The sequence below is a fragment of the Penaeus vannamei genome, chromosome 11, assembly GCF_042767895.1.
Source record: "Penaeus vannamei isolate JL-2024 chromosome 11, ASM4276789v1, whole genome shotgun sequence".
Lineage (NCBI taxonomy): Eukaryota > Metazoa > Arthropoda > Malacostraca > Decapoda > Penaeidae > Penaeus > Penaeus vannamei.
Genome location: NC_091559.1, coordinates 501,837 through 513,862, shown reverse-complemented (window position 1 = coordinate 513,862; position 12,026 = coordinate 501,837).

The following is a 12,026-nucleotide window of genomic DNA, read 5'->3' as shown; positions in this document are numbered from 1 at the left end:
ATATCAGCAAATTATAATTGATGTACTGCTTTACCAGATCTAATTTGTTTAAAACGAGAATTGGATACAGAGGGTTTTTTTACTGGTTAAAATTTTATAAAAGGATCAAGAAATTTGGGATAAATTCTAGACGTATTCAGTTATGCGTATTGGAGTAATACTGATATAAAATGCAACATTTTAATAGCGGGCGGGATTTAATAACGAATAAACGCAAATGGAAAATTCTTGCTTCGTCCATCTTGTTTAATTATACCTATCAAAGAAGAGAAAACTATATAAGAAAAGTCCACCAACAGAAAGTAACCACACTTTAATACATCTCCCCACAAACGGGCATAGACACCTCCCTATTTTCCCCTTTTCACTACCATAACTTGTCTACAACCTTTGACGTCTAACATATTTTATCCTAATTAAGTAACTTTTAACCTTTGTCAATACTTTATCATAAGGCTGTATGACCTTTCCATACCGAAGGACTTCGCCTCCAAGCATAGCCTGTATACGCCGCTACTCTAGATGGCACGGTAGAAAATTCTCAAACTGAATTCCGTCCACATCCTCAAGTGCGAGAGCCATGCTGAAAGGATGATGGGCTGGCTTTGTCAGTCCTGAACGGCCTTCAGACTCAAGTTTGCACTTTCCTCTCACTACAACACACTACAACCTATGGCAGCTAAGAGTTTGTCCTAATCTTTTAGTCATTTTTATCCTTTTCGTCTCAATGCTTCATCTTGGTGCTGCATGACTTTTTATGTCTGGGAATCCACAAACATCGCCTTATGAACAAGAAAACTTTCTTACCCTGGAGTCCTTCGTCCCCGAGCCTCACCTGGCGCTATATTTTTTAATACGCTGCTAATAACCTTATATGTTGAAACGGCAGTAAAATTTCAATAAATAAGTTACATTTATACATGCATACATTTATACATGCGTACATTTATACATGTGTACATTTATACATGCGTACATTTATACATGCGTACATTTATACATGCGTACATTTATACATGCGTACATTTATACATGCGTACATACAGTACATGTATGTATGCATACATTTAGCTACCTACGGGCAGTAGATGCATGTATGCATACATTTAGCTACCTACGGGCAGTAGATGCATGTATGCATACATTTAGCTACCTACGGGCAGTAGATGCATGTATGCATACATTTAGCTACCTACGGGCAGTAGATGCATGTATGCATACATTTAGCTACCTACGGGCAGTAGATGCATGTATGCATACATTTAGCTACCTACGGGCAGTAGATGCATGTATGCATACATTTAGCTACCTACGGGCAGTAGATGCATGTATGCATACATTTAGCTACCTACGGGCAGTAGATGCATGTATGCATACATTTAGCTACCTACGGGCAGTAGATGCATGTATGCATACATTTAGCTACCTACGGGCAGTAGATGCATGTATGCATACATTCAGAAACAGGCCCCGTTGACACGATCGAGCACTGCCCAACGTATATTCGTCTTATACCCGCTGTTCGGGCTAATTTGGCGAACAAACTGACACAGGTCTATACAGACACACTAAAAGCGCACCCATGCCCATGGTCGAGCGAAACACCAGACAAAGGCTATTGTATATGTGTATGTATATCTGCATTTGCATACGCGATGCGTATATATGTACTTTTATATGCGATGCGAATATATGTACTTGCATAAGCGATGCGTATATCTGTATTTGTGTATGCAGTGCCTATATCTGTACTTGTGTATGCAGTGCGTATATCTGTACTTGTGTATGCAGTGCATATATCTGTACTTGTGTATGCAGTGCGTATATCTGTACTTGTGTGTGTCATGCGTATATCTGTACTTCTGTATGCAGTGCCTATATCTGTACTTGTGTGTGTCATGCGTATATCTGTACTTGTGTATGCAGTATGTATATCTGTACTTGTGTATGCAGTATGTATATCTGTACTTGTGTATGCAGTGCGTATATCTGTACTTGTGTATGCAGTGCGTATATCTGCACTTGTATATGCAGTGCATATATCTGTACTTGTGTATGCAGTGCGTATATCTGTACTTGTGTGTGTCATGCGTATATCTGTACTTGTGTATGCAGTGCGTATATCTGTACTTGTGTATGCAATGCATATATCTGTACTTGTGTATGCAATGCATATATCTGTACTTGTGTGTGTCATGCGTATATCTGTACTTGTGTATGCAGTGCCTATATCTGTACTTGTGTGTGTCATGCGTATATCTGTACTTGTGTATGCAATGCATATATCTGTACTTGTGTGTGTCATGCGTATATCTGTACTTGTGTATGCAGTGCATATATCTGTGCTTGTGTATGCAATGCATATATCTGTACTTGTGTATGCAGTATGTATATCTGTACTTGTGTATGCAGTGCGTATATCTGTACTTGTGTATGCAGTGCGTATATCTGTACTTGTGTATGCAGTGCATATATCTGTACTTGTGTATGCAATGCATATATCTGTACTTGTGTATGCAGTATGTATATCTGTACTTGTGTATGCAGTGCGTATATCTGTACTTGTGTGTGTCATGCGTATATCTGTACTTGTGTATGCAGTGCGTATATCTGTACTTGTGTATGCAGTGCGTATATCTGTACTTGTGTATGCAATGCATATATCTGTACTTGTGTATGCAATGCATATATCTGTACTTGTGTATGCAGTGCGTATATCTGTACTTGTGTATGCAGTGCGTATATCTGTACTTGTGTATGCAGTGCGTATATCTGTACTTGTGTATGCAGTATGTATATCTGTACTTGTGTATGCAGTGCGTATATCTGTACTTGTGTGTGCAGTGAGTCTATCTGTACTTGTGTGTGCAGTGAGTCTATCTGTACTTGTGTGTGCAGTGCGTATATCTGTACTTGTGTGTGCAGTGCGTATATCTGTACTTGTGTATGCAGCGCGTATATCTGTACTTGTGTGTGCAGTGAGTCTATCTGTACTTGTGTGTGCAGTGAGTCTATCTGTACTTGTGTGTGCAGTGCGTATATCTGTACTTGTGTGTGCAGTGCGTATATCTGTACTTGTGTGTGCAGTGCGTATATCTGTACTTGTGTATGCAGTGCATATATCTGTACTTGTGTGTGTCATGCGTATATCTGTACTTGTGTATGCAATGCATATATCTGTACTTGTGTATGCAGTATGTATATCTGTACTTGTGTATGCAGTGCGTATATCTGTACTTGTGTATGCAGTGCGTATATCTGTACTTGTGTATGCAGTGCATATATCTGTACTTGTGTATGCAATGCATATATCTGTACTTGTGTATGCAGTATGTATATCTGTACTTGTGTATGCAGTGCGTATATCTGTACTTGTGTGTGTCATGCGTATATCTGTACTTGTGTATGCAGTGCGTATATCTGTACTTGTGTATGCAATGCATATATCTGTACTTGTGTATGCAATGCATATATCTGTACTTGTGTATGCAGTGCGTATATCTGTACTTGTGTATGCAGTGCGTATATCTGTACTTGTGTATGCAGTGCGTATATCTGTACTTGTGTATGCAGTGCGTATATCTGTACTTGTGTATGCAGTGCGTATATCTGTACTTGTGTATGCAGTATGTATATCTGTACTTGTGTATGCAGTGCGTATATCTGTACTTGTGTGTGCAGTGAGTCTATCTGTACTTGTGTGTGCAGTGAGTCTATCTGTACTTGTGTGTGCAGTGCGTATATCTGTACTTGTGTGTGCAGTGCGTATATCTGTACTTGTGTATGCAGCGCGTATATCTGTACTTGTGTGTGCAGTGAGTCTATCTGTACTTGTGTGTGCAGTGAGTCTATCTGTACTTGTGTGTGCAGTGAGTCTATCTGTACTTGTGTGTGCAGTGCGTATATCTGTACTTGTGTGTGCAGTGCGTATATCTGTACTTGTGTGTGCAGTGCGTATATCTGTACTTGTGTGTGCAGTGAGTCTATCTGTACTTGTGTGTGCAGTGAGTCTATCTGTACTTGTGTGTGCAGTGCATATATCTGTACTTGTGTGTGCAGTGCGTATATCTGTACTTGTGTGTGCAGTGCGTATATCTGTACTTGTGTATGCAGTGCGTATATCTGTACTTGTGTGTGCAGTGAGTCTATCTGTACTTGTGTGTGCAGTGCGTATATCTGTACTTGTGTATGCAATGCGTATATCTGTACTTGTGTATGTCATGCGTATATCTGTACTTGTGTATGCAATGCGTATATCTGTACTTGTGTGTGTCATGCGTATATCTGTACTCGTGTGTGTCATGCGTATATCTGTACTCGTGTGTGTCATGCGTATATCTGTACTCGTGTGTGTCATGCGTATATCTGTACTTGTGTGTGTCATGCGTACATCTGTACTTGTGTGTGTCATGCGTATATCTGTACTTGTGTGTGTCATGCGTATATCTGTACTTGTGTGTGTCATGCGTATATCTGTACTTGTGTGTGTCATGCGTATATCTGTACTTGTGTGTGTCATGCGTATATCTATACTTGTGTGTGTCATGCGTATATCTGTACTTGTGTGTGTCATGCGTATATCTGTACTTGTGTGTGTCATGCGTATATCTGTACTTGTGTATGCAGTGCGTATATCTGTACTTGTGTGTGTCATGCGTATATCTGTACTTGTGTATGCAATGCGTATATCTGTACTTGTGTGTGTCATGCGTATATCTGTACTCGTGTGTGTCATGCGTATATCTGTACTCGTGTGTGTCATGCGTATATCTGTACTCGTGTGTGTCATGCGTATATCTGTACTTGTGTGTGTCATGCGTACATCTGTACTTGTGTGTGTCATGCGTATATCTGTACTTGTGTGTGTCATGCGTATATCTGTACTTGTGTGTGTCATGCGTATATCTGTACTTGTGTGTGTCATGCGTATATCTGTACTTGTGTATGCAGTGCGTATATCTGTACTTGTGTATGCAGTGCGTATATCTGTACTTGTGTATGCAGTGCGTATATCTGTACTTGTGTATGCAGTGCGTATATCTGTACTTGTGTATGCAGTGCGTATATCTGTACTTGTGTATGCAGTGCGTATATCTGTACTTGTGTATGCAGTGCGTATATCTGTACTTGTGTATGCAGTGCGTATATCTGTACTTGTGTATGCAGTGCGTATATCTGTACTTGTGTATGCAGTGCGTATATCTGTACTTGTGTATGCAGTGCGTATATCTGTACTTGTGTATGCAGTGCGTATATCTGTACTTGTGTATGCAGTGCGTATATCTGTACTTGTGTATGCAGTGCGTATATCTGTACTTGTGTATGCAGTGCGTATATCTGTACTTGTGTATGCAGTGCGTATATCTGTACTTGTGTATGCAGTGCGTATATCTGCACTTGTGTATGCAGTGCGTATATCTGCACTTGTGTATGCAGTGCGTATATCTGCACTTGTGTATGCAGTGCGTATATCTGCACTTGTGTATGCAGTGCGTATATCTGCACTTGTGTATGCAGTGCGTATATCTGCACTTGTGTATGTCATGCGTATATCTGTACTTGTGTATGTCATGCGTATATCTGTACTTGTGTATGTCATGCGTATATCTGTACTTGCATATGTAATGCGTGTATCTGTCCTTGTATGTGCAGTGCGTATATCTGTACTTGTATATGTACCTGTAAATTTAATGTGTATACCTGTACTTGTATATGTAAAGCGTATACCTGTACAGTACCTGTAAATGCATGTATGCAATGTGTATACCTGTGCTTATAAATACAATGTGTATACCTGTACTTGTATATGCAATGCGTATGTCTTTATTTGTACATGCAATGCGTTTATCTATATTTGTATATACAATGCGTATACCTGTACTTGTATATGTAATGCATATGCAATGCACATGCCTCTACTTGTATATGCAATGCATATACCTGTAAATGTATATGCAATGCGTATAGCTGTACTTGTATATGCAATGTGTATACCTGTACTTGTATATGCAATGTGTATACCTGTACTTGTATATGCAATGTGTATACCTGTACTTGTATATGCAATGTGTATACCTGTACTTGTATATGCAATGTGTATACCTGTGCTTGTATATGCAATGTGTATACCTGTACTTGTATATGCAATGTGTATACCTGTACTTGTATATGCAATGTGTATACCTGTACTTGTACATGCAATGTGTATACCTGTACTTGTACATGCAATGTGTATACCTGTACTTGTACATGCAATGTGTATACCTGTACTTGTATATGCAATGTGTATACCTGTACTTGTATATGCAATGTGTATACCTGTACTTGTATATGCAATGTGTATACCTGTACTTGTATATGCAATGTGTATACCTGTACTTGTATATGCAATGTGTATACCTGTACTTGTATATGCAATGTGTATACCTGTACTTGTATATGCAATGTGTATACCTGTACTTGTATATGCAATGTGTATACCTGTACTTGTATATGCAATGTGTATACCTGTACTTGTATATGCAATGTGTATACCTGTACTTGTATATGCAATGTGTATACCTGTACTTGTATATGCAATGTGTATACCTGTACTTGTATATGCAATGTGTATACCTGTACTTGTATATGCAATGTGTATACCTGTACTTGTATATGAAATGTGTATACCTGTACTTGTATATGCAATGTGTATACCTGTACTTGTACATGCAATGTGTATACCTGTACTTGTACATGCAATGTGTATACCTGTACTTGTACATGCAATGTGTATACCTGTACTTGTACATGCAATGTGTATACCTGTACTTGTACATGCAATGTGTATACCTGTACTTGTACATGCAATGTGTATACCTGTACTTGTACATGCAATGTGTATACCTGTACTTGTACATGCAATGTGTATACCTGTACTTGTACATGCAATGTGTATACCTGTACTTGTACATGCAATGTGTATACCTGTACTTGTATATGCAATGTGTATACCTGTACTTGTACATGCAATGTGTATACCTGTACTTGTATATGCAATGTGTATACCTGTACTTGTATATGCAATGTGTATACCTGTACTTGTATATGCAATGTGTATACCTGTACTTGTATATGCAATGTGTATACCTGTACTTGTATATGCAATGTGTATACCTGTACTTGTATATGCAATGTGTATACCTGTACTTGTATATGCAATGTGTATACCTGTACTTGTATATGCAATGTGTATGCCTGTACTTGTATATGCAATGCGTATGCCTGTACTTGTATATGCAATGCGTATGCCTGTACTTGTATATGCAATGCGTATGCCTGTACTTGCATATGCAATGTGTATGCCTGTACTTGTATATGCACTGCGTATGCCTGTACTTGTATATGCAATGTGTATGCCTGTACTTGTATATGCAATGTGTATACCTGTACTTGTATATGCAATGTGTATACCTGTACTTGTATATGCAATGCGTATGCCTGTACTTGTATATGCAATGCGTATGCCTGTACTTGTATATGCAATTCGTATGCCTGTACTTGTATATGCAATGCGTATGCCTGTACTTGTATATGCAATGCGTATGCCTGTACTTGTATATGCAATGTGTATGCCTGTACTTGTATATGCACTGCGTATGCCTGTACTTGTATATGCAATGTGTATACCTGTACTTGTATATGCAATGTGTATACCTGTACTTGTATATGCAATGTGTATACCTGTACTTGTATATGCAATGTGTATGCCTGTACTTGTATATGCAATGCGTATGCCTGTACTTGTATATGCAATGCGTATGCCTGTACTTGTATATGCAATGCGTATGCCTGTACTTGCATATGCAATGTGTATGCCTGTACTTGTATATGCAATGTGTATACCTGTACTTGTATATGCAATGTGTATACCTGTACTTGTATATGCAATGTGTATACCTGTACTTGTATATGCAATGTGTATACCTGTACTTGTATATGCAATGTGTATACCTGTACTTGTATATGCAATGTGTATACCTGTACTTGTATATGCAATGTGTATACCTGTACTTGTATATGCAATGTGTATACCTGTACTTGTATATGCAATGTGTATACCTGTACTTGTATATGCAATGTGTATACCTGTACTTGTATATGCAATGTGTATACCTGTACTTGTATATGCAATGTGTATACCTGTACTTGTATATGCAATGTGTATACCTGTACTTGTATATGCAATGTGTATACCTGTACTTGTATATGCAATGTGTATACCTGTACTTGTATATGCAATGTGTATACCTGTACTTGTATATGCAATGTGTATACCTGTACTTGTATATGCAATGTGTATACCTGTACTTGTATATGCAATACTTATGCACTGCGTGTACCTGTACTTGTATATGCAATACTTATGCAATGCATATACCTGTACTTGTATAAGCAATGAATATATATTTTTATTCATATGTGCAGTGTTTATATCTTTAATCAATATTGCAATAGGAGCGTCGGGACAAAGGCTGTGCTAGGGAATCTACAGATGGTTTCTAGTGATTCGACATTCGCTAAGGTCGTCGCGTGCCAGAATAGCGGGCGTGAGAGTTTTGCAGTGAGGCGCAACGTTCAGTAGAAAGGAAGGTCACAACGTCTTCAGAGGCTGATATATGAATGTACCAGGCCAATGGAAGGGCAAAGGAAGAAGGTGATAGTATAAGCCCTCATTTCCACGGACAACAACTGTCGCGCTACGCTTTCCTGTGACTCCGCCCCTATTTATGAGGGCGGAGTCATCGTATATAAACACCTGCACCTGGCTGATGAGCGTTCGGAGTACCTCTGCCTCTTTTGAAACTGGAAAAAGACGGAAAGGTCGAATGTGATGCTACACTGCATGGTGCATTTTTTTTTAGTAACAATGATGATGCCAATGAGGATATTATTGCACCAAGTGCTAGACTAAATGTATGTGGGTGTACACACACACGAGTATACATACATATATGTGTCTAATTGAATGTGTGTATATATACGCACACACACACATATATATGTATATATGTGTATATATATATATATGATATATATATATATATATATATATATATATATATATATATATATATATGTGTGTGTGTGTGTGTGTGTGTGTGTGTGTGTGTGTGTGTATGTGTGTGTGTGTGTGTGTGTGTTTATATATATATATATGTATATATATATATATAATGTACATATACATAATATGTAAACTGTTCTACGTCTATGCCTATGATGTGATTTTGAGAAATATCTCTCAGATAATATGGGAAAACATGAACATTTTTACTAAATGTTAATACTGATAATCTACACTGCTCATAACAACAGAATATAAGCTTTAATACTATCTTTTTTATATCAATAGGGCCATGGTTAAGACAATCGTGTCTCAGGTCTAACTTTGGTCTATCTAGGATTTTAATTAACACATTTCGACATGTTATACACAAGCAACAATCGTTATTGCTTTTACTATATCAGTTATATGTTTTATCCTTGGTTATGTTCAGGCCTGCACGCGTGTTCCATGACGAATGAGACACGGGGAAGTATTTCAAACATATACCCGTCTTGTTTAAAAACGTTTTTGAATGGTCGAAAGAATATAACGAAATCTTACATTAAGTTGTACATAATTGCTATACTTATTTTGTATGTACAATTGAATGTGAAGGCATAAACTCATATATCCTTTTAAATGTAGTTAATATCAATTTACAAATAATGGCTTTTTCAAAATATTCAAAGGAATGTGACGGTCGAAACCGGTGTCGATAAACAAAGTACGTGGTCTTCCATCGTTTGATTTGTAATTCATGTTAATAATTAAACATTTCTTCATTGCTATTTGATAATGTAATATCAGTAAATCAGTGATTAACCATTCCATACAATTCAAAATTAAATCAGATTCGTGAACTCGAGTAGGAACGGGGGTGGAGTCGAACCTTTGGCAACAGCGTAGGAACACTGGCGGAGTTGCTGTCGCGACCGGCAAGGGAAGTGTCGCGAATGAAATTTGCGACACTCTCTAATGTCGTAAGGCAGTTTATTGTCAGTGGAAATGAGGGCTTAAATGTTAATAACCTTACTAATATGTCAGGAAAATAAGAGTGTAATAAGAACAATTTGTCATAGGAAGGGAGCATGTCACATGAGGTGCTAATTACTTGTAATTTATTAGGTCTAGCGAGTTCAACAGAGTACCATCATATCGTAGAGAGAGAAAAAAATGTAAGCACGAATACCATAATTCGGGCTCAATAAGCTAGTACTTATGCTTCGGACACACAAAAGTAGATGGGCCTGAAATTAATCAAGTTGGTGCTTCGTCTCGGGCGCTTAATCGCAATCATCGTGTGAGGAATCGGAATTGTTGTGTGGTTGTGTGCTATAACTTCTTATTGCTTTGAGGTGAGCTTAAAATCAGCTTGCGGTGATAATAACTATGTAAGCCTCTACAAAGCACGGTGTCTGCAGTGCATTGCCATTAATTGCAACAGAAAGGACTCCAGTTAGTTACATGTTATACTGTACATCAACTGGAAAAATGGGATGCAGATTCCCCTTCGTTTGCGGCCGTGACTCGGACTTCAGTTTAAATTCGGTGTATAACTATGTAAACATTCGAGGCAAGGCGTCTGCAGTGCAATGAACAGAATTGACTATTACCCATTGCATATTACGTATCCACCGGGTATGTAATATGTAATATGAGGCATAAATTCCAGCATCATTTAGGAAAATATATCGAACTTCGAGTGGACGCCATGAAAGCGAATTGCGTTGAGTTAAAAGTCGAAGGGATGGCACTTGTAGTTCATAATCCTTGAGTGAATTCTGCGCAGAATGGGCAAGTAGGTAGGTTAAGGGTTGGAGCAGCTTCTCGATACCAGTGGGAGAATGAGCGAACAATTAGTGCGGCAAGTATAGAGAAATACAGGTATAAACACAAGTGCTGTGAAAGACGCAACAATGTACACACATTCACAGAGGAAATAGTAATGAAGCACTTACTAGTAATGATACAATATGCAGGTGAAAACAACAATGTCACAACGAAAATCGCAACAATAAGTATGAATAATATAACAGGAACAGCCGAACATATCGATAATTTGAATAACTTGCACACAGTTATTTGCTCAGAGAAAATACAATGTACAAAACTGTACCATGTGAGGACAAGAATAATAGAAAAAAAACACCAGTTAAGAAATGGTTACAACAGGGAATTGAGGTGTAAGGTGTGGATGTGTAACTTGAGTCTGATCGTAGTGTGACTTTATTACTTTTTTGTGTGTTGTAAGAAAACAATGATATATAGCGAGATATTTTGTAATATACAGCTAGTAGTATGTGCTCCATGAGTGGCGTGTGTTTTGAAAGTTTAAGAAGGCAAATTTTGTGTAAGGTGTGAGCGGGTGCAAGGAGGGTAATACTTGATCTGGCGCTAAAAGGTACACCTACTCAGTATAGTTGTGAGGAAATATTGGTGGTGCTGTGGTGACGAAGGTTCGCGAAGACTTGGCGAGGCAGGTGGGCCGGGTTGGCGAGTGCAAGAATATATCTTCAATGGCTTTGTCAACTGGGAGCGTAGATCAGCAACAGGCGTTCTAAGGCTCGACCACCACCTGCCATCAGATGTGAAGCCAAGACCGCTGTCACCAGAGTTCAACGAGATGGTCTCAGTGCAGGTGAACGAGAGGGTTACCCTTGGCCTGTGGGTATATTGTAGGAGGTAGATGTAAGACCCCCAAGAGACCACCATCTCACCGAGGTCGAGTACTTGGTGGAGGCGAGCGCAGACCCTGTGTAGCTTCGTCTGTCTGCTGTCAATCTGTCTCTGTCCTGTCTGACGAGACGTCTCCTTTTATGCAGCAGCTCACTTGAAAGGCTTGCTTCTACCAGCAGAAGTGAAAGCTGTGCGGACACCTACGTCCGCACAAGGAGGCACTGACTACAGGAAAGTAGCTGTTGGGGACAAAAGCATGAAG